The sequence below is a fragment of the Gymnoscopelus microlampas genome (genome assembly GCF_963454915.1).
Source record: "Gymnoscopelus microlampas genome assembly, chromosome: 3".
In the NCBI taxonomy this organism is placed as follows: Eukaryota; Metazoa; Chordata; class Actinopteri; order Myctophiformes; family Myctophidae; genus Gymnoscopelus; species Gymnoscopelus microlampas.
Window position 1 is genome coordinate 28,086,054 of NC_139940.1, and position 9,392 is coordinate 28,095,445.

Sequence of the window (9,392 nt, forward strand, 5' to 3'; positions counted from 1 at the left end):
CATAAAATCATTTTGTGTAAAAAAAGAAAAAAGTTTTTCTCCTTTCCTGAACAATGGGCACCAGCAAGATGACTGTCCTCCAGTCAAAAATGGTCACAAATGTTCAAGTTTCGCGACCAAAGAAGTGACTTGTACAATGTTCTTATTGTCTCCGCCAGGAGACTATGTTTTCACTTTCCGTCCCCCGTCCCCCTCGGCCAAGCTAACATTGGTCAAGCCTCACGTGACACGTGACAATACATTGAAAGAGTGTGCTCTGATTGGCTAGTGAGACGCATGACGTATAGCGGCCTATAAATAGATATGTCACTTTGAAAGAGTCTTGGCCTCTTTCAAAGTGAGGTAAGACAGGAATAATCACGAAATGGCTGAGAAATGGCGGAGCAATACATTATGTAGACACACTGGTGTCATCACAATATGTAATATAAATAGCTTAGACAGGATTAATCAAGAACAGTACATTCCAGTACAAACTGAGATCACAGTTGATGACACAGTGCAACTATGGGCTAACAACTTATTACTGGATGCCATACCCCGAGAACTGCAGGATTTGCACCCGTTAGAGGAAAGGTTGATAAGTCAACGTATTGCCTTCATGAAACTTGTTGGCTTGCCAAGAAGTTGCCAACAAGTTCAAGGCAATCCACGGTAATGCAGTCAATGTGCCATCTGACGTACACACTATCATCAAAGTTCCAATCTTGAGCAAATATTGGAATAAATTCCAATATTTGCTGGCGGAGACTTGTGCTCCGAGGAGCACATTTTCTAGTTGGGTATGATATCAGTTCTGATATATTTCAAAAGATCACTATAGGCTTCCCTTTCAATCCTTTTATACAGTTCATCACCATCTGTTTCCTCATCCTTATTTTTGTACACCTGGTCCTTTTTCTTGATTCTTGTATAAGACACATGATAGTGGGCCTCTGCAGCAACTATGTCTCTGCTTGTTACTGCTAGAAGGTTTGGTCAGCTCTGAGTTGTACAGCTTGTGTAAGGTTGACTCAGGCCAGGTGTGACTAGGTAAATCAGTAATACCCCACCCCCCACTGATATTCATGTCTGATAAAATACAATATATTTAGCCTATGCATTAGTTACACTATATTTTATTTATTAAAATATTTAGGTTAAGTACAAAGTGAACCTTTGTGTTACATCTTTCATGAAAACCCAAGTACATCTTATGCCATATACAGTCACTATGTTGTCACTGCCTGTAATAGAAAAAATACATCTAGATATGCTAATTTTAACAACCTTTCTGAACAGTATATAGTCTGAGCCTTATCCCAACCATTTTTCAAAGAGAGAGGGTCAATAATAAGGGAGAACCATCAGTTTGAAGAAGAATGCTTCATTCGGATTTTGAAAACTGTTTTGGCATGTGGTTAACGGAGTGATAACACACAGAAAGTTACCACCGATGCAAGGCTATCACATTTTTCCTAGCACTAGGGGTGTATACCTACTCAAAAATCACTATGAGAATTATTCCCCCCAGATGATACTGATGACCCCGTATTTGGGGTCCTGGCTCACGGACTCATTTGGGGGTCCTTGTTTCAAGAACATTTTAAAATAGTGAAAATAGACGATCTACAAGCTCACAACACGTCTCATCGGAGTGTCTCTAGGTAAAAGTTGACATATAAATGAGTGTGAACGTTAATATGTGATTTATTGAGCCTGTAAATGAGTCAAAGAGGTAAAAGACACTGGTACGGTTCACTCCTGGCTCACTAGGACAGGGTTCAAGTCCCTGCGATGTCCTGCTGATTGCATGTATTTATAGGCGTCACTTGGTGCCGTGCTATGAGCTTGTAGATCTGCTATTTTTGAATAGCCGACGGTAACATCTAAAATGACAGATGTTTTCCCGGTTTTAAATATGTGATTAAATATGTGATAAATATTTGCATAGTAGGCCTTTATACATACAGATGTGCCACTTCAAAACTTCACACGTTCTTTCCCTGAAAGTGCCCTGAAAAGGCATGTTTTCCTCCCTGTTCTGCCCTTAAAAACGCACTGTTTTGCCCCTGAAAAGACGTTGTCACTCCTCGACACTACCAGCAGAGGTGCTCACGTTCAGAGAATGGGTGAACACTAACTAAAAGAGAGAGAGGGAGAGATAGAGAGAGAGAGAGATGTGGGGACAGACCAGATAGACAGACAGAGACAGACAGACAGACAGACAGACAGACAGGGATTGAGAGAGAAAGGGAGACAGACAGAGAGAGGGGGGGCAGACAGACAGACAGACAGACAGACAGACAGGGATTGAGAGAGAAAGGGAGACAGACAGAGAGAGGGGGGGGGCAGACAGACAGGGATTGAGAGAGAAAGGGAGACACAGGGAGAGAGGGGGGGGGGGGGTCAGACAGACAGACAGGCAGACAGACAGACAGACAGACAGACAGAGAGGGGAGATTTACCTTTTAGATTTATAATGTAAAATCTATGTCAATTTAACTCTGAGAGTGTACAAATGGAACCAAATGGACCCCAACGGGTCCATTTGGTTCCATTTGTACACTCTCAGAGTTACAGACCCATAAGGGTCCATTTGGTGCCTAATCTATCATTTAGCTGGGGACCCCCTGGAACTCCCTCAAGGACCCCTGGGGGTCCCCGGATCCCACTTTGAGAACCAATGATATAGAGGAGAGAAGAGAGGAGAGGAACACTGTTCTTCTCCTGACATGCAAATTAACTGGTTTAACACCTTGGCCAGGGTCTTTTGTTTGTCTCTAGCCAAACTTCACGTCATCACAATGGACTCAGGAGCTGAGAGCTGGAGTTGTGCCTTCCCCCCACACACACCCAAGAACACTTTTATTTTGCAGTTTGTTTTCATTAGATTTTTAAGTGGATTTGCTAGTTTCGTCTTTAGTTCGTGAAAAGGCCTAGTTTTAGTTGAGTTTTTAAAATTAGTTTCAGTGTTCATTTTACTTGTATTATTGTGAGGGTATTCAGGGGCAATATTCAACAAACTCAGAATAGTGAAAATGGCAGATCTACAAGCTCACAACACGTTGCATTGCTACAACTGCTGTTGTCATTGGCTGCGTAGAGAGAGAGAGAGAGAGAGAGAGAGAGTGAATGACTTAAATCAGGGGTCTTCGGCAGGAGGTCCGAGACCCCTAGAGGGTCCTCAGAGTTACTGCCAGGGGTCCGGCAGTAACGTGTGGTTCCACAGAGGTACTGTAGGGGGGAGGGGAACCTGATAGCAGAGTTCCTCTGAATACTGTAGTGTAGGCTACACAGTATATCATTAACATAACCGGTTTTGCTAGCAGGTTCCCCTCCCCCCTACAGTCTGTCTGTCACACACACACACACACACACACACACACACACACACACACACACACACACACACACACACACACACACACACACACACACACACACACACGCGATGTGCAGTGTTTGAAAACTTTAGTTACTTTGTAGATTTTGATTATTATTACAAAACATACATTAACCATTAACCTTATATAAACGTTGTCTATTTATCTGTTATTGTCGATTTTTGTTTATAAATATTTTTCCTTTACAATTTAACTATATATTTTTAGGGGCATGTCATGTGGTCTACCTGCACAGCCTTTGTGATCTACTGGCAGCAGCTAAGCTAGTGTCCCTTAACAAAGAGAAGAGAGTACATTTCTCTTAACAATGTTACCAGTTAGGTGAAATGTTCTTCTCTTTAATGGGGAAAACCACCGATTTTAACTTTGAACTATGTCATTAATATACCTTAGAGTTGTTGTGTAGAGTTGTATTGTATTTGTATTGTTGATGTTTTGTCAATGAAGAAAAATAAATAAAAATAAGGAGAAGATTATCTTTGGCTTGCAGAGTACATCTTAATGGTGTCACTGTGATGTGATGACCCCACAATACATTTTTATTTCCACACAACAACTCTAAGGTATATTAATGACATAGTTCAAAGTTGAAAATGGGTGGTATTCCCCTTGGTTGTCTTATTTTGTACATAATATAGTTTTACCTTGAGTTGTGTGTGTGTGTGTGTGTGTGTGTGTGTGTGTGTGTGTGTGTGTGTGTGTGTGTGTGTGTGTGTGTGTGTGTGTGTGTGTGTGTGTGTAAAGCAAAGCAAAGTTTGTTGTTTACCCAGGGTGTCGGACTAAGTATGAAACTTGTTTCCAGCCGGACCCTGCATGGAAGCCTTGCTCAAGGGCTATTCAGCAGTGATTCATGATTGATGTGATGAATTGGGGAATCGAACTAGGGACCTTCCGGTATCAAGGCCGCCCCTCTAACCACTAGGCCGCTGCGTGTGTGTGTGTGTGTGTGTGTGTTGTGTGTACATGTATCTTGTGTTTTATTTTTATTATTTTTATTTGCATCTGTTCAATATTGCATGTTTATTATGTATTCTGTGAGTAAAAAAAATATATCAATTCTACCTTTTCATTGTTTATCATTACTATTACTCTTGTTCCTGCCCTTATATTGCCTGAAACGTGCTCCTAACAGGTTTTTGGGGGAACAATTGTTTTTCTGTTTTCGTCACTCGTCACTTTTCGTCACTACCGAAACGGAAAAAAAAATTCACAAAAAAATCACTACCAATCAGCTTTAAATTGCCTGAAACGTGCTCCTAACAGGTTTTTGGGGGAACCATTTTTTTCTGTTTTCGTCACTCGTCACTTTTCGTCACTACCGAAACGGAAAAAAAAATTCACAAAAAAATCACTACCAATCAGCTTTAAATTGCCTGAAACGTGCTCCTAACAGGTTTTTGGGGGAACAATTTTTTTTCTGTTTTCGTCACTCGTCACTTTTCGTCACTACCGAAACGGGAAAAAAAAATCACAGAAAAATCACTACCAATCAGCTTTAAATTGCCTGAAACGTGCTCCTAACGGGTTTTTGGGGGAACAATTTTTTTTCTGTTTTCGTCACTCGTCACTTTTCGTCACTACCGAAACGGAAAAAAAAATTCACAAAAAAATCACTACCAATCAGCTTTAAATTGCCTGAAACGTGCTCCTAACAGGTTTTTGGGGGAACATTTTTTTTTCTGTTTTCGTCACTCGTCACTTTTCGTCACTACCGAAACGGAAAAAAAAAATCACAAAAAAATCACTTCCAATCAGCTTTAAATTGTCACTTTTCGTCACTTTTCGTCACTACCGAAACGGGGAAAAAAAATCACAAAAAAATCACTACCAATCAGCTTTAAATTGCCTGAAACGTGCTCCTAACAGGTTTTTGGGGGAACATTTTTTTTTCTATTTTCGTCACTCGTCACTTTTCGTCACTACTGAAACGGAAAAAAAAAATCACAGAAAAATCACTACCAATCAGCTTTAAATTGCCTGAAACGTGCTCCTAACAGGTTTTTGGGGGAACATTTTTTTTTCTGTGTTCGTCACTCGTCACTTTTCGTCACTACCGAAACGGAAAAAAAAATTCACAAAAAAATCACTACCAATCAGCTTTAAATTGCCCGAAACGTGCTCCTAACAGGTTTTTGGGGGAATTTTTTTTTTCTGTTTTCGTCACTCGTCACTTTTCGTCACTACCGAAACGGAAAAAGAAATTCACCAAAAAATCACTACCAATCAGCTTTAAATTGCCTGAAACGTGCTCCTAACAGGTTTTTGGGGGAACGATTTGTTTTCTGTTTTCGTCACTCGTCACTTTTCGTCACTACCGAAACGGGAAAAAAAAATCACAGAAAAATCACTACCAATCAGCTTTAAATTGCCTGAAACGTGCTCCTAACAGGTTTTTGGGGGAACAATTTTTTTTCTGTTTTCGTCACTCGTCACTTTTCGTCACTACCGAAACGGAAAAAAAGAATTCACAAAAAAGTCACCACCAATCAGCTTTAAATAGCCTGAAACGTGCTCCTAACAGGTTTTTGGGGGAACATTTTTTTTTCTGTTTTCGTCACTCGTCACTTTTCGTCACTACCGAAACGTAAAAAAAAAATCACAAAAAAATCACTACCAATCAGCTTTAAATTGCCTGAAACGTGCCTCTAACAGGTTTTTGGGGGAACAATTTTGTTTCTGTTTTCGTCACTCGTCACTTTTCGTCACTACCGAAACGGGGAAAAAGAATTCACAAAAAAATCACTACCAATCAGCTTTAAATTGCTTGAAACGTGCTCCTAACAGGTTTTTGGGGGAACAATTTTTTTTCTGTTTTCGTCACTCGTCACTTTTCGTCACTACCGAAACGGGGAAAAAGAATTCACAAAAAAATCACTACCAATCAGCTTTAAATTGCTTGAAACGTGCTCCTAACAGGTTTTTGGGGGAACAATTCTTTTTCTGTTTTCGTCACTCGTCACTTTTCGTCACTACCGAAACGGGAAAAAAAATTCACAAAAAAATCACTACCAATCAGCTTTAAATTGCCTGAAACGTGCTCCTAACAGGTTTTTGGGGGAATTTTTTTTTTTCTGTTTTCGTCACTCGTCACTTTTCGTCACTACCGAAACGGGAAAAAAAAATCACAAAAAAATCACTACCAATCAGCTTTAAATTGCCTGAAACGTGCTCCTAACAGGTTTTTGGGGGAACAATTTTTTTTCTGTTTTCGTCACTCGTCACTTTTCGTCACTACCGAAACGGGGGAAAAAAATCACAAAAAAATCACTACCAATCAGCTTTAAATTGCCTGAAACGTGCTCCTAATATATAACAGAGCCATTAAAAATACGTAATGGCTCAGAACAACCAAATATTCTGAAGACAATGTTGATCAATTTCCTTCTCTATTTGTAATTAATATCCTGTCATCGTTCTGCAGTTCATCGTCTCATCCTTCGTGTTGGTATTGGAGTCAAGATCTTGGCAGTGTTGGTGCTTCCTTTGGTTATGTTGTGGGCCTGGTGAGTTTAATGTCATCATAACTCATTAAACATATATGTCAATGACCCTATTATTAGAAAGTAGATGCATATTAAAAAAGATTGTGTACCACAGACCCCCATAAGAAGACACAGTTGTTTCATTAGATTTAGTACAAAATTCTACAACTTTATACTGTAGTCTACAGTATAAAGTTGTAGAATTATATAGGTTTCACCCCTGTCTACAGTGGAGAAACCTATGACATGACCTGAATAGTCATGCTTATACATTTTCTCATTTGGGATAACTTCTTGCCAGTGAAATAATAGTGAAATTAAACTGTTTCTCATTTTGCTGGGGACCCCCTGGAACAGCCTCGATGTCCCTGGACCCCACTTTGAGAACCACTGTTCTGTTGAACTATATCCTGTTGTCAGTATTGCAGAAAACGTCTTATTCTAAAATAATATTTCATGTTTTTAAAGGAAACAAGACTCTGGCATGGACAAAGAAGTGAGGAGAGCTACATTTGTAATATTTTTAAATATTTTATAATGATGAATTTGATATATGATCTATTATAAATGTGTGTTTCTTTTTTTACTTGTCCATGGACTTATCTTTTGTCTTTTTTTACATGTTTCAGGAAGACAGTCAAGATTATGTTAACATTAGCGGAAGTGGGGGTCGTAGGCGAGGATTCATCTCCTCTGCTGATCAGGACACCAGGGTTGTAGAAGAGGAATCCAACGTGTAAAGAAAGAGTGAAGCTCTTTACATTTACATGGACCAGGTGTTTATCAGTGACTGTTTGCTGCCTGGACACTGAAATGCAGCTTGTAAATTTAAAATCAACTAGATTGCTACATTTATGAATAGCAGATTTTTCCCCATATTTTTTATAGACAACTTACATTGTCATAGATGATTAGACTGTAAATATATATACGTATGACAGTAAATGTGAGGCAAGTATCGAGCACAGTAAACTGTTCATGGTAGCTACGGTAATATTCAGTGGTGGACAGTAATGGAGTAAATGTACTTGAGTACTTTACTTGAATACAGGTTCAGAGGATCTGTACTTTACTTGAGTATTCCATTTTTTTAATCCTTAGTACTCTTACTTGAGTACATTTCCAAGACAAATATTTTACTTTCACTCAAGTACATTTGTAGGAAGGCTGAAAAGTACTGAGTACTTTTAAGCCCACTCCACATCCACACCAATGATTCGCCATGCAACTCCTTGCAACTACTTGCAACCATTATCCCCAATGGCAGTTGCAAGGAGTTGCATTGGTGCAGTTGACCTTAAAACGGTTTTGTTGCAAGGAGTTGCGACTAGTTGCATTGGTGCGGTTTTGCCTTTAGGTTGGCAATTTCTTTTTCTTCCCTAAAATGCAATTGGCCTAACTTCTGCTCTCACACTAGCCGTGTTTCTGGCTTCCCCCTCCGCTCGCCTCTTTGTTACAGTACATCTTGTATAGGTGTATAGGAGTTAAAGTATTTAGTTCTGGTTCCTCAGTCATTTCTATGTTTTCATAGGTGTTTCTGCAGGCTTTGTATAACGTAGTGGTTCTACAAGCAAGCACATCAGTGCATGCACTGCAGGTGGTTTCAGAGAGTTACAGTACTTCTCTGAAACAAGAGTTACAAGGTCCTATAAATTCATTGTGAAAACATTACAGCAATTTGTTGATATAAAAATGAAGAAATGTACTTCTACTTTTACTTTTACTTTAAGTATTTTTCAAAGCATGTACTTTTGAATACTTAAGTATATTTAAAAGTAATGACTTTTTTACTCTTACTTGAGTAACATTTTGTCTGAGCTACTTTTACTTGTAGTGGAGTAAATTTGACCAAGAGTATCTGTACTCTTACTCAAGTACTGGGGTCGAGTACTTTGTCCACCTCTGGTAATATTAACACCAATTTTAGCCTACTTGATACTGAATGATTTTGTTACAAATATTTCTGTTTCTTTGTCATGTTGTATTATGGTGAATGAATTATGGTGTGATACTGAAACCAGGTGGCAGTTATACACCTGGTCCTTTTACCCACTATTCAGTTACTGCATCTCTGCAAAAATGTTATATGCTTTATAGCTGCTGAAAACAACATGCTTAAAATGATTTCCAGGGTGTAAACGACATGATTTTAATAATACTGCCTGGTGTAAACAGTAGATTTGATATGACAGGTTGGGTGAGAGAAAACAAGGAATCTGACCAAGATAGACAGGATTTACCTTGAAACCAGTATAAACTCAATTCTTATGTTAACTTTAATATTTAACATAGTCATAATTTCATATCATAAAACAATGTCAAGGGACAGTTATGTTATGTTGCTGTACCAGTTGATTTTAAACATATCTAAATACAGTAGCTACTGTACATATTACATTGTTTTTACTTGGGTTAGCATAAAAAGTGGACATGATTTAGTAGTAGTATTTATTAATGATTTTGTTAATTTCATATTTAATAAACTATAGTTTTACAGTCAGATCACATTGTTATTGCCACACTT

At 38.8% G+C, this 9,392-nt stretch overlaps 1 long non-coding RNA gene across 1 annotated transcript; it reads left to right on the plus strand.

The window, feature by feature from the left end:
• The first annotated feature begins 6,807 nt into the window (after window positions 1-6,807).
• LOC311042639 lies at window positions 6,808-7,779 on the plus strand. Its single transcript, XR_014600529.1, has 3 exons — window positions 6,808-6,889; window positions 7,337-7,364; window positions 7,498-7,779. It is a non-coding gene; the product is annotated as an uncharacterized lncRNA (long non-coding RNA).
• The last annotated feature ends 1,613 nt before the right edge of the window (window positions 7,780-9,392 follow it).